We start from the raw sequence: 22,378 nt of genomic DNA on the forward strand, positions 1-22,378 counted from the left end.
GTGGAGCAACAACTAAAAGCTCACAAACTTCAAGGAATGTCCTGCCCAAAACTACAGGAATTCATTTCAGAAAACATACTTTCTCAGTGATAAAAGAAATCAATTAAGGAAGGAAAGGCTTAGTCAGAAAACCAGACTAGTACTTAGCCTACAATTAAGTTGGAGCTTTGTTTACATTTTCCCCTTGGCAAGAAAAGGAAGTTATGTCTTCCACATTTCCTGCAACAAGCTCTCTCCGCACTTCCAAAGCATTTTTTGTTCTGTAACATGAATGTGCAAGTTTTACAGAACAGTCAAAGGAGCATCACGAATGTTGACATAACGTTGTTTCTGAAAACAGAGGCACCAATCATGTACACATTTAATTTCATTAATTCAGCAACATCCACACATAACTCATGAACACAGACTTTTAAAGGCTGCAGAGTTCGAAAAGCTTATGGGGTGGTTTCTTGTTTAACTATTTGCTAAGGCAAATCTGCCCTTTGAGCAGACTGCTGACATGCCTTAACTCTTCCTTCTCTCCCCACAAGATTTGAAGCTTTTCAGATGTCCCAGAATACTAAAAAAATAACTGGATTTTTCAAAGAAATAAAACAAAACTTTTAGGAGAAAAGCAAAATTCGTTGCATTGCACTAATTACAGGAGTTACTTCATTAAAGAAACCCATTGCTCCTAATGTAATTTTAGACCACATTTTGTTCATCTTTCTGTTTCATGCACAGCTGTCCTTGATTCCACAATTCCTTCACATTCAAAGAAAGGGCAAAATGCAGTAACTTTACCAGCCTGTGCTCTACTCCTCAAATCTCCTTTGATTCTTCCATCATTTGAAAAGTTCATTAATGTATAGAAAAAAAGACAACACTGCCCCCCCCCCAAAAAAAAAAAAAAAAAGAAATCAAAGAAATCTCACTTCCCTCTCTACCTAGATGATCATTCCCACTCAACTCTCCTTTCATGTTCAATGAACAGAACAGTTTTTAGCTGGATCAGTTTTCAGATTAACAAAAAATGAAAGGTTCATTTCAATAATGAAACTCATCAATCTCATATATGTGGAGAAAAGGGCAAGTTCCCTTTCCTTCCAAACATAAAACAAGGATGAAACTCCAGATCCACAAGATATTTAAATAAAAGCACCCTCATTACTATTGAAGATGGCAAGTGCCTGATACAACTGAGCTTTGATGTAGCTAACACTCAAGTCACAAAATGTGGCACTTTCCAATTTAATTCTCCAGCAAAAATAAATTGGTAGCTAAACAACAGAATGAGGGAAGAAGGGAAGGAAGAGAAAGGGCAGCAGATGCCCAAGGTAGTGGTGGGGAAATACCTAGATCAGCACAAGTCTGTTAATCCAAAGGGGAAACTTGGAGCCAATAATTAACTGAGAAATTATGCAGTAACAAAATTACCTCAGATGTTCTCAGCAGAGAAATTCAAATGTCTTGAGAAACTCAGAACAAGACACGACAAATTTTACTTTACTTGTAGTGGAAAAGCCCTGAGTAGTATGAACAGGTATTTTAGAAAGTTTGTAATAAGACTGTACTTCTGATTAACATCATTTTCAGAGGACATGTAATTTAAGCTTTAAAACCAACTTCAAGTAGCAATTGCCCCGGCTAGAACATCAAAGACTGTAGTCAACTGCAGTTAAAGACAAGCAGCTTTGATGCACTGCAGAAATACTTATGAGAGTCACTTTACCACAGGTTACCAGGTCTTCAGAACCATGCCTAGAACTACAAAATACAGTTAGACAGGCCTCATACAGCATGTTAACCTTACTGTGTTAGAAGGATATTTTGGCATTTCAAGTACAAATACACATTTCCAGAAATGCTTAATGGAAGACTAAACCCTAAAGAGATTTTAATGACCAAATACGAAGCAGGAGGTACTTTTTGACCTAAATAATGTACCTTTTAATGTATTTTAAGAAAGGATACATCAAATTATTCTCTTAAATATTATCTTTGGCCATACAAAAAAAACCTCTAAAAACCGAAACAGTCAGCCAAGGTGGGATGTGAGAATTTAAAGAATTTAAATGTGTGTTTAAACACACATTCTTATCCAAAATTTAGATAAGCTAATCACTCATGAAAATAAACTGCAGAGAAGATGGAGATACTTGATGCACTGGGAGTGTGGGGGGCTCACAAGGACACGGAGTAGCCCCTCATGCTGTCACACAGGTTCCTCTGCAGAGATTATGGGCTTGCATGCAGCTCCCCAGTAACAACTGCTGCCTCTCAGTACTGACACAACCTAGGTTATTCCTCCCTCAGCACCAAGGCCATCACTACACTGAGTACTGAGTAACACAAAGCTTCCCATCTCCAGCGTGCATTTTGTCAATTCAGCATTCTTATGCCTTGCCTGTCACTGTGGTGTAATAAAAAACAATTTCAAAGGCTTCCTAGAAGTACCTCATTATAGGCTGGCAAAGGCATTTTCAACTTAAAACGACAGTATAAGCAATTTGATGTATTTCAGAGAGCAGCAGTCACTACTAGAATGACTGCAAAGAAATCCATGAACCTATTAACATTATCTTCTCTACCTGCATCCTAGACATTTTATATGCATCTCATTTCATCTCTCAAGATGGCTGAAATTGAGATGACCAGTACAGGATGAACCAAGGTTCAAGACATCAGCCTTTAATATAGTCACATGCTTCATTAATCTGGGATTCATCAGGGGTATTTTAAATGGGTAATGCAAAATTCCACTGTGTATGCCTATGCTCCTTCCTTCTTCAGGATGAAATCTCCTGGTCATTCAGTTAAGTACCACAAGCAGCTTCAGAGGTTGTTAGTCATCTATGTATTTTAAGACACACATCTGGGTACATGAGAAAAACCTCTAAATGCCCCCACATGTAAAAAGAACTTCAGCACAAGAACTTATACACTGCAGAATTTAAGTGGATAAGCAGTATACTTATCACAGCAGCAGGAAGGCTTTAAAAAAGACATCTTCCTAGACTAAGTCAAAAAAATCACCAAATCCACAACAAACCCAGTTCTAACAGTCAATGAACCACTTCTCCCCCATCTTTACATGAAGAATCATCATTTGAAAAAAGCTAAAGCAGAAGATCAAAAGAGATCAAAGAATAAGGGAGCACCAGTCCACAAAATACTGTCTTGTTGCATTCTGATTGTATTTGTTATGTTAGAATGCTTTTAATTAGCTCTCAAGCAGCATTTCCAATATTGGGGTCAGGAGAAAAAAAAAGCATGAAAAGGAACTTTTGTCACTCATACTGATTATTTTTAAAGAACTTAAAATAACCTACCCATTTACAGAAGTGTTTTATATTCTTCACTGCAGTACAGGGATCTGGAATAGCAGATGATAAGCAAAGCAGCACTTCAATTTCTCACTAATGCAATGTGATCTACTTGGTCACTCAAAAAATACTTCAATTTTCATACAAATAGTTACAAAGTTTTACTCATGTTGGACACCTTCACAAGACCCTGGTATTCTTGCTCTTTGTAGATGAAACCTTGTTTAAAATCAGTGGCAGACTATGAGAACAATCTCTCACCCAAGCTGCAGTTTAATATGCACAGGCAAGCACACAGAGATATATTTTACAGCTCTACTGATCCCACAGAGCTTCTGCAAGTTCTAGGTCACAAAATAATAAGCCCAACTAAAGAACCAAGCAGCAGTCACTGATTACATTACTGTTTACATCAACTCCTTTGAGTTTAGCAATTCTTACCATCAGCAGAATGGTAAAATGTCCTGATAGCTATCCTGAGACTAGGTTTCAACAGATCTTGGACAAGGTTTCCAAATTAGTGCAATCTTGCATATCATTAACCAGCCTGATCTCTCTCCAAAGCACTTCCCACTAGATAATGTCAAAGTTCAGAAGCCATGAAGAAAAAGAGATTAATTAAAAAAAATCTAAAAGCTACAAGTTGCCATAATGAAATGGTCCTGTAAGAAGGAGGAGAGAGTAGAGATAAAAAGGCTCTTTAACAATATGGGGAATCACAGTAACTGCAGAACTAGAAAGATATGCTCTAAAAGAGATTTCAGAAAATTAAATTCTACTTTTTACTATTTACTACAGTGAGTTGGAAACAGGGTATGATAGCACAGAAAAGCCAGGATGAATACAAAAACTCCAGTCTTTTAATACAGGAAGACCTGAACATACAGTGACGTTTGAATGCCATAAAAAATATACAGAATGAATGATCACTGAGAATTAGGACAAAATCTGAGGACAAAGATCAAACAGGATTTAGAAAATTATTGGTCAGTTAAACAGGTAACAGCTCACACTTGAATGCCAAGTTTGAAAAACAAAATAAAATCACTTAGAAGATACTTCTGAAACATAAAACTGATTTAAGATGTTGCCCAAAACACTATACCTCCACACTTAGTACTAAAAGCTTCTTCTTAATCAGTTTTGACTGCTGTTAATTTTTTTCTTGCATGCTTTAGCACTCAAACATCTAAATAACCAGTTTAAATCCACTGATGATAGAAAATCCCCAACAGGCTGGACATGTCTGCAAGGCCACCAGCAGTTAAAGTTCACATTCAGCAGTGTTTGGTGTAAGCTTGCACAACACCTGCACACAATGGAGCAAACAAATCAGATTTAAATTTAACTAAGTGTATAGTTAGGTATGTACTTGAATCCAGCATGTCAGGCAACACAGTTCCACCCCAATCCCCTTTACCTCCCTGGCCTCACCTCTACACTGTGCAAACAGACTTTGCACAGCAATGTGATGAGCCAGATGAAGGATCTGACATGAAGTTATTTTGTGCTTTAGTGGTTTATTTTTCGTACAGATCAATTTCCTGAATGTTTCAGAGTGAAGCCATGTAAAGAGCCCTACCAACACAGCTGAGGGGACAGTGCAGGAAGTAAGGGAAAGCAGCAGTGGACTGAAAATGTTTAAACCAACTTTGCCTCTAAACATCAATCAAGAACCTCATAGGCATCCTTATTATTGTGGGTTCCCCCTGCCAATGGGATAGGGAACAGAACAGAAAGCAAAGAAAAAACAATGCAGTAAAATTCATGGGTTGAGATAAGTAAAATTAAATAATTGAAATAAACCAAAATATAATAATCATAATAACAATTTCAATCTCCTAGTGTCCATTCATTATATAGAAAACATCATTACAGATGGTATCCTTCTTGGGAGACATGCAGGACAGACTAGATGGGTGTAAAATGCAACACTAGAACCAATTGTGGCATCTGCAGCTCCTTCTTAGAGTTCAGGCATACTAGTAAGCCAATATAGGAAAGAGCATTCTAAAATCCACAATAGCTACTATTCAAAGATTAAAGGATACTGACAAGGCTTATCTTTCAAAGAACCTGGGAAATTAAACAAAGCAATAGCCAGAGGACTCCCTGGAAGCTCACCTAAGATATCTGAACTAGGATTCCTGGTCCCCACTGCATGTACAATAAAGTTGTATATCAGGTTTCCAGACTAGTGTGAAAAAACAGGAAAAGCCATTCATGTGGTAACAGAAATCAAAAGTCATCTAAATATGTTAAGAAAAAGCAAACAAACAACAAGAAATTTAGAGTTAATACTAAAACTTGCAGTTCTGTATCAAGATTTGCTGTAATTCTCATCAGTATCATAAGGAATACAGTTATTTCTTCTTAAGTGCAATCTCACAGTTTCCCTATAGATCTATTTATTGATTAATGTGAACTACACACAGTCCATCAATATGTCCATAGGACGTTTTCATTCATCTCTTTGCCTCTGAAAGGCAGCCACAACTACCTCGATCACCACAGTGTACCCAAGACATCAGAAAAAACTCCCCTTTTCTTGCATGTGGTCTGATACATCACAAGCACCAGGGTGGCAGAGGAGCAAGCAGGGTTAATGTCCCACCTCCTCCTGTGGCCACCTGCAGCACCCAAGACACCACATCACCAATGCAGCTTACTAACAGGACACAAGAAGACATTGTCCCAGCCTAAAATTCATCCCCAACAAACCGTGAGATTAATTATCATCAGTGACAATTAATCTGTAAACCTGACACCATGTATACAGGAACTTGAAAGGCTGCTTTCAAAATGAAGACTCAATATTTTGTTGTTAATTCATCAAGCTCTGGCAGTTTCACTGAATTAAATTTAAGAAGCTGGCTGCAAAGGCAGCACATTCTACTCTAATTTAACAGTGAGCAACATAGCTTCACAACACAAAGTTTGGAGCTTCTCAGACAAGCTTGAAAACTAAGAGGGGAAAAAAAATTAAATCCCTATGACAAATCCATGCAAGTCTTCCAGGAGAGCTTATAAAAGTAATTCTATTCCTTCATGTATGAGTCTTTGCAAATCAGCCCATGCCAGCTATAAGCACTACATCACCACTGTATCTATGACTCAGCAAGGGAATCTGGACATATGAAGAGAATTTACTTACTAATGTAAGAGGTAAGGAGTTTTAAAATGGCAACAACTGCAACAAATGCCACAGTAAATGAACCAAGACAACTTCTGGTTTGTATGCTTAAACATAAAAGGAGCACGGTCAGATTAGAATGTCAAACCCATTTATACATTGGCTGAAGTATGAAAGCAAGTGAAACAATGCTCAGTGCAGCTGAGCTGAAACACAAAGGGCTCAACAGCTGTTTTCATCTCCAGTGAAAAAAAACAAACACTGGCTGTACATTTGACACAAAACACTGAGCTCCATTTCCAAGATTACCTGCATGCAGCCCAACTATGCAAGTCTAACTTTAGAGCTGAATACAAACCAGTGAGCAATTGGCAGCTTTGTGTTGTAACTTAAGACACAAGCTTGATTTACTGTGACATTCATCACATGTTTACATGTAAGCACGAACAGACAGTACTGTTTACACGACACTAATTGACACAGCAAAGTAGCAAGTTCTTAAATGGCTCAATAATGCTTTGGTCCATCAACTGAGACTAGTTATCTAGTGGATAAATTATTCCAAAAAGGGAGAAAACATCACAACCCATACCTCTGAATTCATTATCTTCACACAGATATTTTACATAATAAGCACTCAGACCTTGCCTTGTAAATATCACGGTCCACAGAATCTGTACATTACTAACAGCCTTCTGTTCCACATCCTCATAAATAACATCTACAGAATTATTTTTGTTACACTGGTAGCAGACTCTTAGTCAACAAGGGGTGGAGGAAAAAGTATTTTCATTGAATTCTTAAGCAAAAGGTTCAAATGCAGAAGGATCGAAGAAGAAATTCCCCTCCCTGCACTAGCCTGTGTGAAGAAGGGTACTAACACAGAGCTAGGATGAAGTGTTTGAAACAATACAAGAGAAGCTTAGAAAACTCATCCTCTTCCCTGAGATCTTTCAGACAAAGAGGGTAAAGCATTATCTCCTCAAGCTTTTCAGTGTCTCAACATGAGTTACGAGGTTTAAAAAAAATTTATTTCAACTTCTGTTTTTATTTTCTCAATTTCTAAATGAAAACAGAGCATGCAGTATGTGGCAAAACCTGAGGTGATCACATCCCAATGGTATATCTGCCAAACATTTTAAATTTGTTATTATATTACATAGGTTTGAAGCAAAGCCTCAAGCGACGCTACACTGCCTAAGGTAAATTCTCTCACAAACTATCATTGCATCAACACGTATTTTATTATCCTGCTATCGTATTTTATGTTAGTACTCCACATGTGTGTCATCCTTCACCCAACGGTCTCTTATGGGACGGCGGGGAAGAGCAAGTAGAAACACGAACCAACAGAACAGCACTTATCCCACGGGCAGCAGGAATATTCCAGAGGCACGAGCAAACACATCACCGACAAAGCTCTCCAAGTTTCTCCAGGAGCACCGACCGCGGTAACACCTGTACAGAGAGGAGCGGGGCAGGACCCCACAGACCCCGGGCCAGCAGCAGCCGCAGCCGTCCCAGGCCAGGGGCACGGGCACGGGCACGGCACGGGCCGGGCTGAGCGGCCCCGGCGGGAGCCCCGCAGCCACGGCGGCCGCGCTCCCACCGGCCCGGCACGGGCGGAGCTCCGCGGCCAGGGAGCACGAGCCCCGCACCAGCTCCGGGGGGAGACGGCTCCGAGCAACGCTGCTGCTCCGCGGGGAGTGCGCCGGGCGGAGGGCAGAGAAGGAGGGAGAAGCGAAGAGAGCGAAAGGGCGGCGAGGCAGGACCCGACGCGGGTCAGGCACAGGCACAGCCGAGGCCGCCGCCGCCGCCGCTCCGGAGCGCGGACCCTGAGGGCCGGGAGCGGCACGGGGAGCAAGGCTCCCTCCCGCGGCCCCGCGGAGCTCCGGGTTGGCAGCGGCGCAGCGGGACAAGCCGCCCGCAGCCGGCCCGGGGGGCGCGCACCGAGTCCCGCCGTGGGGGCGTCGACGGTCTTGCCCCCTCCCCTCCGCCGTCGTGACACCGAGCCCGCGATCCCCTCCCAGCCCGGCTTCCCGCGGTGCCTCACCTCCGGCAGCCGCTCGCCGCCGCCGCCATCCTCCCGCTCAGCGCCGCCCGCTCCCGCCCGGCCCCGCTCCGGCCGCCGCCATTTTGCTCCCGAGCCCCAGGCTCGGCCGGGCAGCGGGAGCGCGCACGGCGCCTGCGCGGCGGCGGCGCTGCGGCGCGCGAGCCACGTGGTCCGGGAGGCCGGGCCGGGGCCGGGGCTGAGGGGGCGGGGCCGGGGCTGAGGGGGCGGGGCCGGGGCTGAGGGGGCGGAGCCGGGGCTGAGGGGGCGGGGCCGGGGCTGAGGGGGAGGCGCGGCTCGGGCGGCGCTGCCGCGTCCCGGTGGGTCGCGGTGGGTTGCGGTGGGTCGCGGTGGGTCTGGGAGCTCGGTGAGTTCGGTGCTTTTCCCCGCACAGCTGCTGTGGGATCGTGGGGAAAAGCGGAGCCCGGCGTGTGTGCCCCTCCCGCCATCCCCGTTCTAACGCCGCATGCACTGCCTGTATTGCTGTGTGTGTCACATCTCCCAAGCCCGTTGCCATGCCCAGGTGCCGGGCTGGCTGCACTGTAAGTGGTGTGTCAGCACGTGTTCTTTGTCCTCGAGACTAACGTAAGCTGCTTATATTAAGCCTATGTCTGTCTCCTTGCTTTGCTAAACTGCCGTGAGCTTGTTAGAGGCAGGGCACAGTCAGATTCCAGTTTTATTGTTCATGCTAGGAATATACTGCTCGCCTGGAAATAAACTCCCACCACCTTTCCAACTTCTGATAACCCCTCTCAGCATGAGAAATTAGTATTTCACTGGTCTGGGTGAAAGTCGGCGCCAGCAGTAGAAATGCTTCTGGCTGTTCCCACCATTGCTGGTACCACGCCGGCTACGTTTTCTGCAGAGAAAGGTGCATGTTGGTACAGTCAGGATCGGCAGGTATCTGCCACCACGTCTGTAAGATCACTGATTTCTAAATCAGTGAGAGTGACCAAAAATACATATCAGCATTTTATTAGAACAATAAAAACTCTTAAGTGAACTGAACAACTTGTGTCTGCTAAAAGAGCGAAATGCCACGTGTCTAAATGTGAGAAGGTCTGAGAAAAATTCCATGCATGGGCTAAAAATTTGATTAAATCACATGTTATAAAATATTCAGCAAGCTGAAAGCCACATCTATGATTATTTCTGGTTGGTGAAAGCAAGCTATGACTGATTACATCCCCTCCTGATTCTGCTGACAGTCCATTCCTGGAGGGAAGCCTTCCTCCCACTTGGCATCCTGCTGTCCTCCATCTCTGTAATTAGCTTGCCTGAATGCTGCAGACCTCCCTAACTACCACTTGGCATGGCATCCCATAGTGCTCACCAGCTTACCGAGGAGCTAGGGATAAAAGAGCCTCTAATATATTTGCCCATGCTGTAGACTGTTTTCATACTGGTTTCAGCCTAAAAGCAGAGGAGAAACAGAGCTGGGTTTACAGACAGTATTGTGCACTCCTTGGGGTTTTAACCATCTTAGTTATTTATATGTTCTCTGATGTTGTGGTATATGAGAGCATCACAACCTTTGACTTCCATATCTGTGCAGTAGCAGAGATGAAGGAATTCTTATCATTGGAATTTAATCGATGAAATTCATGCAGTCAAGTCAGGGCTATGCTTGTATCTGTTCAAGGCAGGCTATTTCTTGTAAATGGGATGTCTTTGCAAGCTGTTGTTGCTGTTGTTGCTGTTGTCATGAGAGCTCATAAAACTAACTGGCAGGCAGAGCTCAGCCTCTGAGCTATTGTCTGCTAGAGCCTCCCCACCTTCTATTTCTGTCTCTTCTTGCTCCTGCCCTAAGCCTGCTTTCCATTTCCTGCTATTAGGAACACTGACATGGAATACCATATACACAGTGTTCACCTGAGTGTTATTTTACCCTGTTTTTCTGTAGAATTGTGTTATATATGTTCATATTGCCTGCCTGGACATATAAGGATTTAGGTCTCTGACCTCTGTGCTAAAATATTTTTAACTCATTGATCCATTTCTCATTTGGGTCCTTATGCACACTGCAACTTCAGGAAAGGCTGAGGCACCAAAGTCAGGCAACCAACAGACAGAAGTGTTTGAAAATTAAACTGCAGTAGTTTTAAAACACATGGAACTGTTCATTTAAATGTATCTGTTAGGAGAAATTGTTTCAGATGAGGTTCTTAAATATGAACAGTGTGAGACAACCCCAGCATCTCTGTGTCATTCATGATTTACAATATCATTGTTACAATTATAGCAGTGGCTTGCTGAGAGCACAATAGAAGTAAGAATTAGTTGAAGTTAAGTAAATAAGGTTCAGGTCACGGAGCTCTTAGACTGAAGGAAGGTAGTACACCAGCTTGGTTTTCAGGTGAGAGAAACCAGTTATGAATTTGTTCCCCAAGTTCTGTTGTTAGGTGAAAAAGACCAGTCAATTCTCCCGCAAACTTGGCTCATAATCTTCTTGGTAATGAAAATGAGAAAGGAAAAGAAGACTTGCAGGCTGAATATTTGTTTTGTTAGTGGTCCTCTCTAGCATTCTAATATCATTAACTAGAATGTAGTCAAAAGGGATGGTTAGATTAAAGTATAAAGATCTCGCTCTGCAATAGTCATCCTTCTAGTAGCTAAAATAAACCTTCCTTCTTATGACTCACAGACAAACAGTGTGCTGGGTAACAACTTAGGGGAGACATCTGGCAGGTTGGAAGTGAGGATGGCTGCCATGTGCTTTCTGTTACTTTGGACTTTACAGCATGGAGGTCACCCCCTGACTGCAGCACGCTGACATTGTCCGTGAGGATTGTGTGCCCTCATGGACCAGACAGCTGGGAAGCACACCAAAGGAAGCTGACTCCTTCTGCCACCTGGGATCTCGGTGCAGAAGACAGGTTATAAAACACTGAGTTACAAACCCTGCTGTGGAGGAGTGGGAAATGGAAGCTAATTGCATTTACATGCAGGTAATGTGTTTCCTGAGATGAGAGGATGGGAGATTCACACTGTCTGACAAACACCCCCAGAGCATGTGCACTCACATCACTTCCCTGATCATTTAATTATAATCCTCACTCCACATTCTGAGGAAGAAATTGATCTTCCATTTTTATCAGGATTTAGATATGTTTGCTTTGATCAATTTAAAGTAATCCCTTGATGTCCCAATGAATACCATCCTATATATGCCCTAAATATTGTAAAATGTCATCTCCTCTTTAGAACAAAGCAGAGTGAGAATCTGTCTGAGCTGCACAAAGGTTCTCAGTACCTCTGCTCATACAGAATGATTCATGTTTTTGCAGGGACTTCTATAAAATACTTACTGATGATAATCACTGTACGTATACATTGCATTTTATCTACAAACTCAAGAGTGTTAGGAAAAATTGAGTATGTGCCACGACTTACTAAAAATAAAAACAAGCCCAATGTCTACTGTAGTTCACTTACCCTTCATTTGCACTAGGAAGATCAAGCTTTGAAATGCCCTTTGATGATATTTATCAGAGTTTATTGAAGAGAAAATACACTTGAAAAAAACCCCAACCAGTTCACTTCCATTGCTTCATTTTTTGTCTGTGATTAATTTCTTAGACTTTTAGATGTTTCATTTGATTTTCATTCCAAATGTGTACTGTTTGTGATTATTAGTAATATATTTATAGGTGTGTTCTGTGGAGGCTGTAATCAGCCCCAGGGTCCCTCTGTGCTGGATGGTCTGCCAAACACAGATTACAGTACATGGCCTAGAGAATTTACCTGCTAACTGGAAGGTGTGATCATGGACGGTACCTCCTGCAAACCAGGAAAAAACCAAATGTGTGTAATTTTCAGTGAGAGCTGGGTGACACAATGTGTTGCAGAAGGTACCTCTAGGAACCATGCCTACTACAGAAATAATGTCAGTTTCATTAGCTAGAAAACACGGTTCTGTTTTTGTAAAAAGCACCCTTTTATTCATGACCATTTCAAGTGTGACTTTCTGCCACTAAAGATAAAAATCCTTAAAGTCCAGTTTATCCTGATTTTTATTAGTGTATTTCAGTTCAATTTTACAGCACTCAGGGAAGGATATACTGGGCAAAGAAAAGCTCAGAATATTTAAAATATTATGTTTATTGGTAACTCATCCACAATAACTGAATGCTCAAAGGCTGAAAAATAGATTGAAGACTGAAGCTAATTTTTCTAAACAGGCTTCATTTTTATCAGTGGTATTGAGGAGATTGTGTGAATATGTAGATCTGGACCATAATTAAGTTTTTAATCTAATTCTTTGTCTGTTGTCTTTCTTACTATCTGAGCTTTTCTCGCTGTCTAAACCTACTTTAAAATTGTGTAGATGGTTATTTGCCACACTCATGTACACATTGCTCATTGTGCATCAGCTGGGAGACCCTCAAAGAACAGACTGCAGCTGACATGCAAGCCACAGTAATTGATTTTATGTACCCAGTGATGGCAGAGCAAGACCTGTGCTTCCTTGTGTGAAATAGGTGCTGTGGAAGCACAGCAGTGACAGAAATGCTCTTTCTGCCCTGGTTTTGCTCATTCCTTCAACCACCAGATCTTCACACAGAGGGAGCTCTACGTTCTGGCAAGAGAGCTGAGGAGGGACAGTGAGGGTAAAGGATTTTGTTGGCTGCAAGCAGAAGAGAAGGAGGCTGCCCAGGGACGTCTGTGACGGGGGCTGCCATGATGGGATCTGCCATGAGATCTCTGCCTCTTCTGCGATGAAGAGAATTCCTTCTCAGTATGGGCAGGGGAAAGCTGAAGGGCACAGAGCCACTCTGGGGAGTCCGGTGAATTGAATGAGGTGGGATAGTTGTATCCAGCAGGAAAAAAGTACAAACTGTTACTGTGAAAATGTTAAACTTCTGTGCCTGGGCCTAAGCACGTGGCAGAGAAGATGTGTACAGCAGGGGCCTTTGAAGAAGCACAGGGGAAAGAAGGAGCATCAGATTAAGTAGGGAGGCCTGGAGATGTGTCTGTCTGTGGAACAACCCAACACATTAAGAAATGAAGACAAAGTTGGTGGTGATTTATGCCAGGAGGTTAAACCTGACAGAATAAATGGCCTTTGAAGTCCGTGGGCTGACAGTGCTGGGCAGCCCATGATCATTACATTTAGACAAACCTACATTGGGAGGTTTAATCAAGATCTCAAATTGAAGCACAAAATTAATTGGCTTGCTTGCATGACCTTTGTGTAGCTAACTTCTGCACATTCACAGGGAATATCTCTAGCTCTGATCACCAAAGCACTTCCTAAAAGCAGTGTTACATTATTGAAAATCAAATTTCACTTGGATTAACCTTTAGTTGGGCCCTTAAAGGAGGGGACACATATGTTATGTGTACATAAGGAGGTTGGTTGTTGTTACTGGTGCTACAGTGTTACTGATGGTCTTGGTGAGGGTATAATCACTCATCCTGTGGCTGCATTCATTGGTAAATGCTCTTTGCAATTTCTCAGTAGAGAGAAAGACGCCAAAACCAAACCACTGATGATGATGGCAATTGCTTGCCTTGGTTGTGTAGACCTGCACTGCTGGTCTTTTCCTACCATGCAGTACTCATCAAATGGTGCTTTCTCTCCCCCCCATTTCTGTGTGCAGTGCGCACAATGTAAGATGTTTGTGGAATGAGCAGTTACTCAATGCATTGATCTCTCCTCACAGTTCAAGTGACATCTTTTAAATCCCTCCAGGGATGGTGACTCCACCACTGCCCTGGACAGCCTGTTCCGATGCTGGATGACCATTTCAGTGAAAAAATTCACACACAGAATCTCACAGAGGATCACTTAGGTTGGAAATGATGTTGAAGATTATGTACTCCAACCTTTGACTGATCTCCACTCTGTCAACTAGACCAGAGCACTAAGTGACACATCCAGTCATTTCTTGAACACTTCCAGGGATGGTGACTCCATCACCTTCCTGGGCACCAGGGCATTCCAATGCTTAGCAACCCTCTCTGTGAAGAAATTTCTCCTGAAATATCCTGAGCTGGAAGGGTTTCCACACAGATCATCTAAGCCTAAGTCCTGGTCCTGCACAGAAGAGCCCTGAGAATGTGCCACATTTCTGTTTATTTCTCACACCATGAGAATTAATCAGAAATGGATTATAATCCACTAAATTATCCTGTTTATTCTCACACCATGTTCCTGAGAATGTTGTTCAAATGCTATTTGAACTCATCTTGGGACTGTGACCACTTCCTTGGTTCTTTGTGCTTAAGTTGAGCTGGTAAGCCTCCTGAGAAGCTGCTTGATCAATAGTGGACAAATCTTGTAATGTTATTGCTATTCTTGTTCTACAGTCTCAACAAAGAAACCTGGATGATGAACCTGTTATGAAGTTGAGTAGTGTCTGGACCAGACTCAGAGTCTGGTTTCTAAAAGAAACCAGCAGTTTTGGGAGGGCCAAGTAAGAAGTTTTGGCAGAGCAGCCAGTGGTCAGAGAGGAAGGCAACCTTGAAAGTAGTCAAAGTAGATGATGGAGATCTAAGCTCCCTAAAGAGAGCTGAGCATGGTAATGGACTGCTTTCAACCAGCAAAATTTTCCTCATGTCAAATCTAAATATTCCTTACTGCAATTTAAGTTCACTCCTTTTTGTTCTGTCAGCAGCAGACATGGGAAACAGGTTATTCTCTTGGTCTTTTCAAATACCTTTATTGCACAAGTCTGGAAGACAGTCACTTTCTGCCCTCCTTCTGTACTTAGACTAAATAATTCAAACTTCTTCAGCTTTTCCTTGTGGATATATTGTTGTTCTTGGTTATTCTCCTTACACTTCTTTGTTGTCTTTGTGATTAGTTCTTGAAGTCCAGGTCCCAAATTAGATGCCAGATTGCAGTACAGGTTATACCAGTAGCATGTGCTGTAGGGACTCTTTGAAATGCTTCACAGGTGATATTCCCAATATTTTACTTTCTTGTATTTTGTGTGATCTGTTATCCTGGGTGCAGGATATTCTGTCCTTTGTTATTTGTTTAAATTTTCCCTTCTTCATGTTGCGTTGCCTGTGACTGAGACAAGTTGGCTTCATTACACACACCTGCTGTTCTTTCTCCACTTTGCATTACCCTGCAACTGTGCCATTCACGTTTTTCTAAGGAAGGACAAATTTTCTGAGACTTCATTTCTTCTTGGTCATATTCACTGATTTGCACAGAAAGCAGACTTTATGGTCTTTATTTTGCTGTTCCTCCTCATCCCCTTCACAAAAATGAAGAACACTTATGTCCTAGTCTCAGTTACCTTTTCTCTACATTGTCAACCAGTTTCTCTCTACTGCTTGCAATCAAATGGAAAATGAGCTTTCTTCTACCTATTCAGAATAAGCACATTGCTAAATATCTTCTAAGAGTTTTCTGGACAATCTGTTCCGTATATTTTTTCCCTTAATAAATATGCATATGCTAAATCTCCATGGCTTACAAATTTGTACCTTTGGCTGATTCTGCTAGCTGGTCTCAAAAAGCCTTGTCTGCATCATCTGCCCTGTTGAGTGTTTCTGTGACACCACCCTTGTGCATTTCCTTCTTTGTCATTATGCCTATGTTAATATTACAGTATGGATTATTCCCATTTGTCATTATGCCTGTGTTAATATTACAGTATGGATTATTCCTCTCTCAGTTGTGCAACTTCAGTAGTAGCTGGTTCATTGTATTTAAGATTCCCAGCATTTCTTGTTTATTTCCTGTGTTTCTTGCATTAATAAACAAATATCTGGGATGTTCAGGGAATTGACTCACTGTCCTTCTTATGACCCTTTTGAATACAAAGCAAAGATACCAGTCCTTATTTCTTAACAAGGTGGACTGAACACCTGCCCAGTAATTTGTAGAATAGTGTTTCAGGAATCCAAGTTCTTCTGCTGCTACAATTTATGCAGACAAATGCTCATTTTCAAGCTTTCTCACTGTCTTGCCCTTAAATCACAACTGGAAGAATAAAAAAGAGTTCAAGGTGACACCCCTGCTGCCTCACCCTCACTCTTTGCACCTCACAGTTACTACCTGCCCCTTCAATCTCTCTTCTAGCAGTATCCTTGGCACCTACATGGATGAAGAGCATGAGGAAATTATCACTAAACTGGTGGAGCTTCCTCATCTCATGACCCAAGTCCTGGGAAGAAAGAAGCTGTGAAGCATTGGCTGAAGATATTTTGCCTTTTCAGACTGAGAGGTGTGTAAGACAGCAGTGTTGGCTGTTCCACAGGTGGGACCAGCCTGTTTTGCTCCCTGACAGTAGTAGTGCTGATGGTGCCAGGGGGATTTGCAACTCCACACCAAGCCACAAAGCATTTCAGAGATAAATGAAATGTTATTGACAGGTTTTAGTTCAGAAGTAGTAGTTAATGAAAACCTATGACTCCTACCATGAGATCTGAGACAACGTTAAGAGTGTTAGCAGTGTCTTTTTATGAAAGAAAAAGTGCATGGGAAATCACATAAATACTGACACTAAGATTTTAATGAGTCTTTTAAATAAGAATTTAAGATAAGGAGGTCCTGTACGAGCATAGTGGGATCCTATTATGTTCATAGGATAACTGCTGGAGATGAGGCACTAGTATCCCTAGAACACCACAAACAAGGGTTGGAATTTGCTGTACCTGCCCACAATAAATATGGAATGGGTAGTACTCATATATCCCATGAAAAGCTTGGAGCTAACAGCCAGAGTTACAGCAACAGCCTGAATGAGATGATTGCTTTGGAAGCCCCTTTTAAACAGAAGTGGGTTTAAGCTGTGTCAGATGTAGTTCTGTGTTGACTGATGATTCAAGGGTTTTTGTATGCAGAGTGTAGGTGCAGATCCTAGCAGATAAAGTGAGCCCTGAACACAGCAAACTGAAATTGATAGCACATCACAGTGATTTAAATTAATAATGTGCTGAAAGTCTGGTTTTGCTTACGTTTCAAGATTTTGGCTCTGCCTCCCTTTTTACCTTTGAAGTTAACATTCACTGCAGAGTGATCTTTGTTTTCTCCCAAGCACTTTCATCCTCTGCCTCAGGCCATCCCATGTATATGGGAGGAGATCTGTGTGAAAGGTTTTTTTAAATCCCTCCTTAAAGTTAATTTCTGCTATGAATCTTATAAGCAATGATAAGCTGCTACTGTTTGCTGTGCTGCATGTGGTGTTCACCTCATTACTCACCACTTTCAAAATAAAGGAGCTTCATGTGCCAGAAGATATTACCTTGGTAAGACCAGTTCTGATTCTGTAGACCTTTGCAGCTGTCTGAGGATGTCAAGGCATAATCTGGCTGTGAAAATGGTGTTTTAGGGTAAAGATAGGCCTCTGAGGTTTTGCTGGGGCAGTGAGTCCACCAATTCCTTTCATGACATTGGAAGAAAAAAATGAAGTAATGGCAAATCCTGATAAATTTTCCCCTTGGTGTCTGATTCTCCTCCTACTTCACTTTCTAAAGAGTTGCTTTATTTGACCTGTTTAGATTCTAGCACAGCTTCCACAGTAGTTTGTGTGTTGCTGTATGGATAGAACCCAGCCTTGTGGCATAACATTTGCTGGCAATCCATAACCTGCTGAATTACACCTGTGCTCTGGAGACACCAGTCTAGGATTAGGCATGGTGAACAAGTCTTTTATTAGAGCAATGGAACTAATGCAGCCAAGCTCTTACATCACTGCTTGGGGATATTAACCTAATTCCAGGAGCAGTACAGATATTTAGCAAGGTATTGGGCATTGCTTTGCTGCACAGAGATGTACCCCTAGATTCTTACAGGTAGTATTCACATTCAGTCCATAATTCTCTGCAAGCAAACTTTGCAGGTAAAATCACTGTTGCAAGCAGAAGACAAAAATGTCAAAAGCCTTTAACTGAAATGGATGGCCTGGCTGTGGACTGGACCCAGGATTCCAGCATCCTCCAGTGGTGAACATGGCAATTACTTTGTGATACCTCCCCATAACAACAGAAAAAAGCCAAAAGATAATGTTTTCTTGAGACCTCATGAAAAAGGACCACCTCTGGTGACTTTAAAATTAGGCACAGTACATATATGCAAATTGGATGAATGGAGGTACTGACTAGCCTGCTTTTACAAGCCTCCAGCTGATAACAATCAGCTCTTGGGATAAAATTTTTATTGTCTTGTCCAAAATCCAGTGTGTTGAACAATCATACCATGAGTTGTCTCCTCCCTCTGTCTGGCTTGGCCCAGTGCCACTGTCCACAGTTGTAGAGTGCCAGTTTATACCAGCTGGGACTCCTGACTATGATTTCCTTATTCATCAGGTTCCGAGGGGAAAATATAAATAGTACTTAGTTCTCTTACTGCTCTTTACAGGGAAAAAAAAAAACCAAAAAAAAAAAAAGAGTCTCCTCTACATTTAAGCAGAAGAGAAAAGCTAAATACTGTTCAAGGTAAAGTACTGAAATTTTGGTGTCTCAAGAAAACAGTCAAAAAGATGATCTTGTCCCACTAAAATTGGTAGCAACACTATCACTGACTGGTGGATGTAGGATCAATCTTCAAATTGTCATAAAGGCCCTTTAAGAAAGTCAAATAGCTTTCAGGGGAATTCAGCATTTCATTGCTTCTACCAGTGTTAGCAATATACTGATTATTTCTGTGATTGCAAATAAAAGCAGCAGCCAGTTTGGGTCTTTACCACCCACAGAAATATCTGCTGGAAAAACTTGCAAAATGCTCAGCTTTTCTCCAAGCAGTTGCTTTGTACTGAATATGAAACAGAATGGGAAGCAGCATCCTCCTTACAGTGCCTGCACTCCCCAGGAAGCGCCTGGCAGTGGCTGGTGGGTCAGAGTGCCTGCCAGCCCCCAGCACAGCCAGGAGCAGCCATCACACAGCACTGTGCCACTCAGAGGCTCACACTTTCAGCTGGGACTTAGCTGGATTTAGCTGTGCCAGAACTGTGGGAGAAATCTTAGCCTAGTCATGTTAAGTAATCCCTGCATCCCAGCTCTTACACCATTGACTATTGTTTGAGCTTACAGAACAAAAATGTTGTATACTGCATACAGCAGCCAAAACCACAGCAGAGAATATCTTTTATCCCAGGTTTCAAGCAAGTTTTAAGTTGTTTTTCCTGCTACTTAACAAGTGGATAAAAATCCCTTCCTTCAGGAAAACAAAACCAGAGCAAAGGCATTGTACACCCAATCAGCTGAGCCTGCTCGGTGTTGCACAAGGAATTAGTGCCATCTACAGTGTGAAATGGGTCTTGAAGATGGAAGGCTGTCAGAGGTTTAAACTACACTCAAAGCAAAACACCATGCACAAAAAATTACCTTACAATTCAAAACCAAATAAAGACATGATAAAAATCCAGAAGAAAGTAGATTAAAACCTTGCTATGTATTGAAATAGCAATAGAAAATGTAACATTGTTTAATAAAAGTTTTGCTTTTGAATATGCTTGATTCCAGCATAGATCAATGTATTCATATGTTACAGAATTTCTTTTCTCAGATTGTTTATTTTTGCTGTTGTTGTTCTAACTGAGCTTGAAGTAAATGACAAAATGTCACCTGGTGCCTTTCTTAATAAGCTTTTTGCAATAGCATGTCAAACCTGCTCTGGGTGCTCTGGTATCATTGGTATTATTTACCTCCACTTCAGGAGGAGAGAATCTGAACTCAGTTAAGTAAATTCTATATTGTGTTGTTTTCCTTGTTAATGCAGTTAATCAAAACCTAAGAGCACATTGCCCTTTTGGAGTGCTGTGCCCTTGACCAAGGCACATGAACATTTGATCGGGCTTTACCTATTCATCACCTAGGAAGGTGTCTACATTATCTCTTATGTGCTCTGTTCAGGCAGTAAACCAAACAGGGGATTTTATTTTGATAAACTGAATGATTCGCTTCTTTCTCCTCTTGAACAGTCTCACAGCAAGAGGGCTAAGCCTGATTGCTCTTCAGCCTTTACATGCCATAAATACAAATTGGAATGGAGAATGAGTTTCTGACAACTGAGTGTGGAGTTATCTTAAACTCTTACACAAACTGGCAATTGGGTTCTAAAAGCAAGAGCAGCATCCCAATTTCTGCAGCACCTCAGTGCCTAAGTGGAACATCTAACAATGATCTCTGGGTGACACCAGTACAAATTGACTCCTCCATTTGCCACTACTGATATTTCTTAAATTAAATAGATTTGAGAATAGGAGCTGAAGAAGCAGGCTCTGATCTCAGGGTTTCTTACAACCCTCCTCACTGCTCCCCTCTCTCTCCTTTCCTCTTTCCATCCATTTCCCCTCAGCATTTATATGTCTTGGCACTTAGATCCATTGTTTTCTTATGTCAGTGATACTATGTCTGTGGTACTTAGGCTAATATATGGCAAATTCAAGAACACACTTTCTCCTTTTTTTATACATACTGTGCATAGCAGACTTATTAAATGTTGAAGCAATACTTGCAATAACATAATGTATCAGCCATTCTTTCCAGAAAATTAATAAGAGTTTAGAAATAGCCATTCTCACTGATTAGTATGGATGCTCATAGATCCATACAGAGAGCCCACACCAATTGCGAAAACTTGTTTGATTTTCTGAGCCCAGGACTAGTCAGGCATTGATTCAGGCTATCAAATGTCACTACTTAACCAAGTTGTCTTTGCTAGGAGCACAGCCTCTCAAAGTCGGTAGAGGAAGAAGACAGATTTTAGTTGCACACTGCTAGAAAGGGAAGATCGATACAATTGAAGAAATCAAAAACAATGATAGAAAGAACTTATGGTGTCCACGCTCCTAGTTTTGATATCTCAATAAAATCTGGGGGATGAATTCCCTGGAGACAGGAGCTGAAAGGAAGGACACCATTAATATTTTTTCCTTTAAAATCAAAACAGCTGTAGAATTGTGAACAAGAAGCCTTGTATGTCTGTGTTCAAGGACATGAGAATTAATCAGCTGTTTTTCTCAGAAGGATTATGTTAAAGAAATATCTGCTTTCATTTTTTCTCAGAAGCAACCTGTACAATATCAAATACTCAGTAAATGCTCAAGGCAAAATGCTATCTATAATTAGCTTGTAAATGGTTTGTTTATTGAAAACACAGTGACGACTTCAGTGTTATTAAGGCTGCTTGGGCAATGCTCTTGAGCAATATGTATTCTGGGTTATTAACACACAGCATCTGATCCCAGCATTTGATTCTTCTCTCTGATGCATTCCAGAAATTCAGGAGAAACCTCACTCAAGCTTCTCCTCTCTGAAACAGGCATGGGGCTGAGCTCTGCTGTCCCCAGAGAGGCACAAACACCTGGGTGGTGGCTTGGGTGTTGTTATTACATTGCAAAGGTTCCACATTGCTAGAGCTTCACACCTCCTTGATGTTTCTCATAGGCATCTCCTCCAGGCACTGCCTCTTCCACCTTCTCACAGCAGCCACTGACTCCAGCTCCCCTCAACCAACCCATCCACTCTTTTATAACACTCTTCTGAATGGCTACAGCTGTGGCCTGGTAAAGTCAGGCCTGCTCCAAATCTCTAGTAATTAGCTCAACTGCAACTCCTTAAGGGCTAAGATTACTTTCTGTACTACCTTTATTTTCTGATATTGTTTCCCCCTGCACTCGGGGACACACAGGTTCCCCTGCATGGAGGGTCCATTCACCTTGGCCAAGTCCCATTGATGCATTAAAAAAATTACCCAACCATTTCTTCCAAAGGTTCTTCCAGTACAGCTTAAACAAGTGTTCCACTAAGGTTCAGAAAGAAAAGGTCATGAATTTGTGTTATAACTCATCTAGGTTGTGTCTATTGCAAGGTGTGTTGTTCTGTATCTAAAGAAGCAGCTCACGGTAGAATCACCACCAAATCCTTTCTATTCTACTATAATTATTATTGAGTTGCAATTTATGGAAAAATATTATTGATATC

The 22,378-nt window shown here is 41.8% G+C and overlaps 1 protein-coding gene across 2 annotated transcripts in view; it reads right to left on the minus strand.

Moving 5' to 3' along the window:
* Positions 1 to 8,568, minus strand: part of BTBD7 (BTB domain containing 7) — a 52,033-nt gene extending 43,465 nt beyond the window's left edge. For both annotated transcript variants that reach the window (XM_054275994.1, XM_054275993.1), the window contains exon 1: positions 8,495 to 8,568. The gene's annotated coding sequence lies outside the window, so the exon portion shown is untranslated. The remainder of the gene's footprint in view (positions 1 to 8,494) is intronic.
* Between the last annotated feature and the right edge of the window lie 13,810 nt (positions 8,569 to 22,378).

Source organism: Melozone crissalis, unplaced genomic scaffold, assembly GCF_028551555.1.
Source record: "Melozone crissalis strain CALT ecotype California unplaced genomic scaffold, PUWL_Pcris_2 ptg000018l_1, whole genome shotgun sequence".
NCBI classification, from domain to species: domain Eukaryota; kingdom Metazoa; phylum Chordata; class Aves; order Passeriformes; family Passerellidae; genus Melozone; species Melozone crissalis.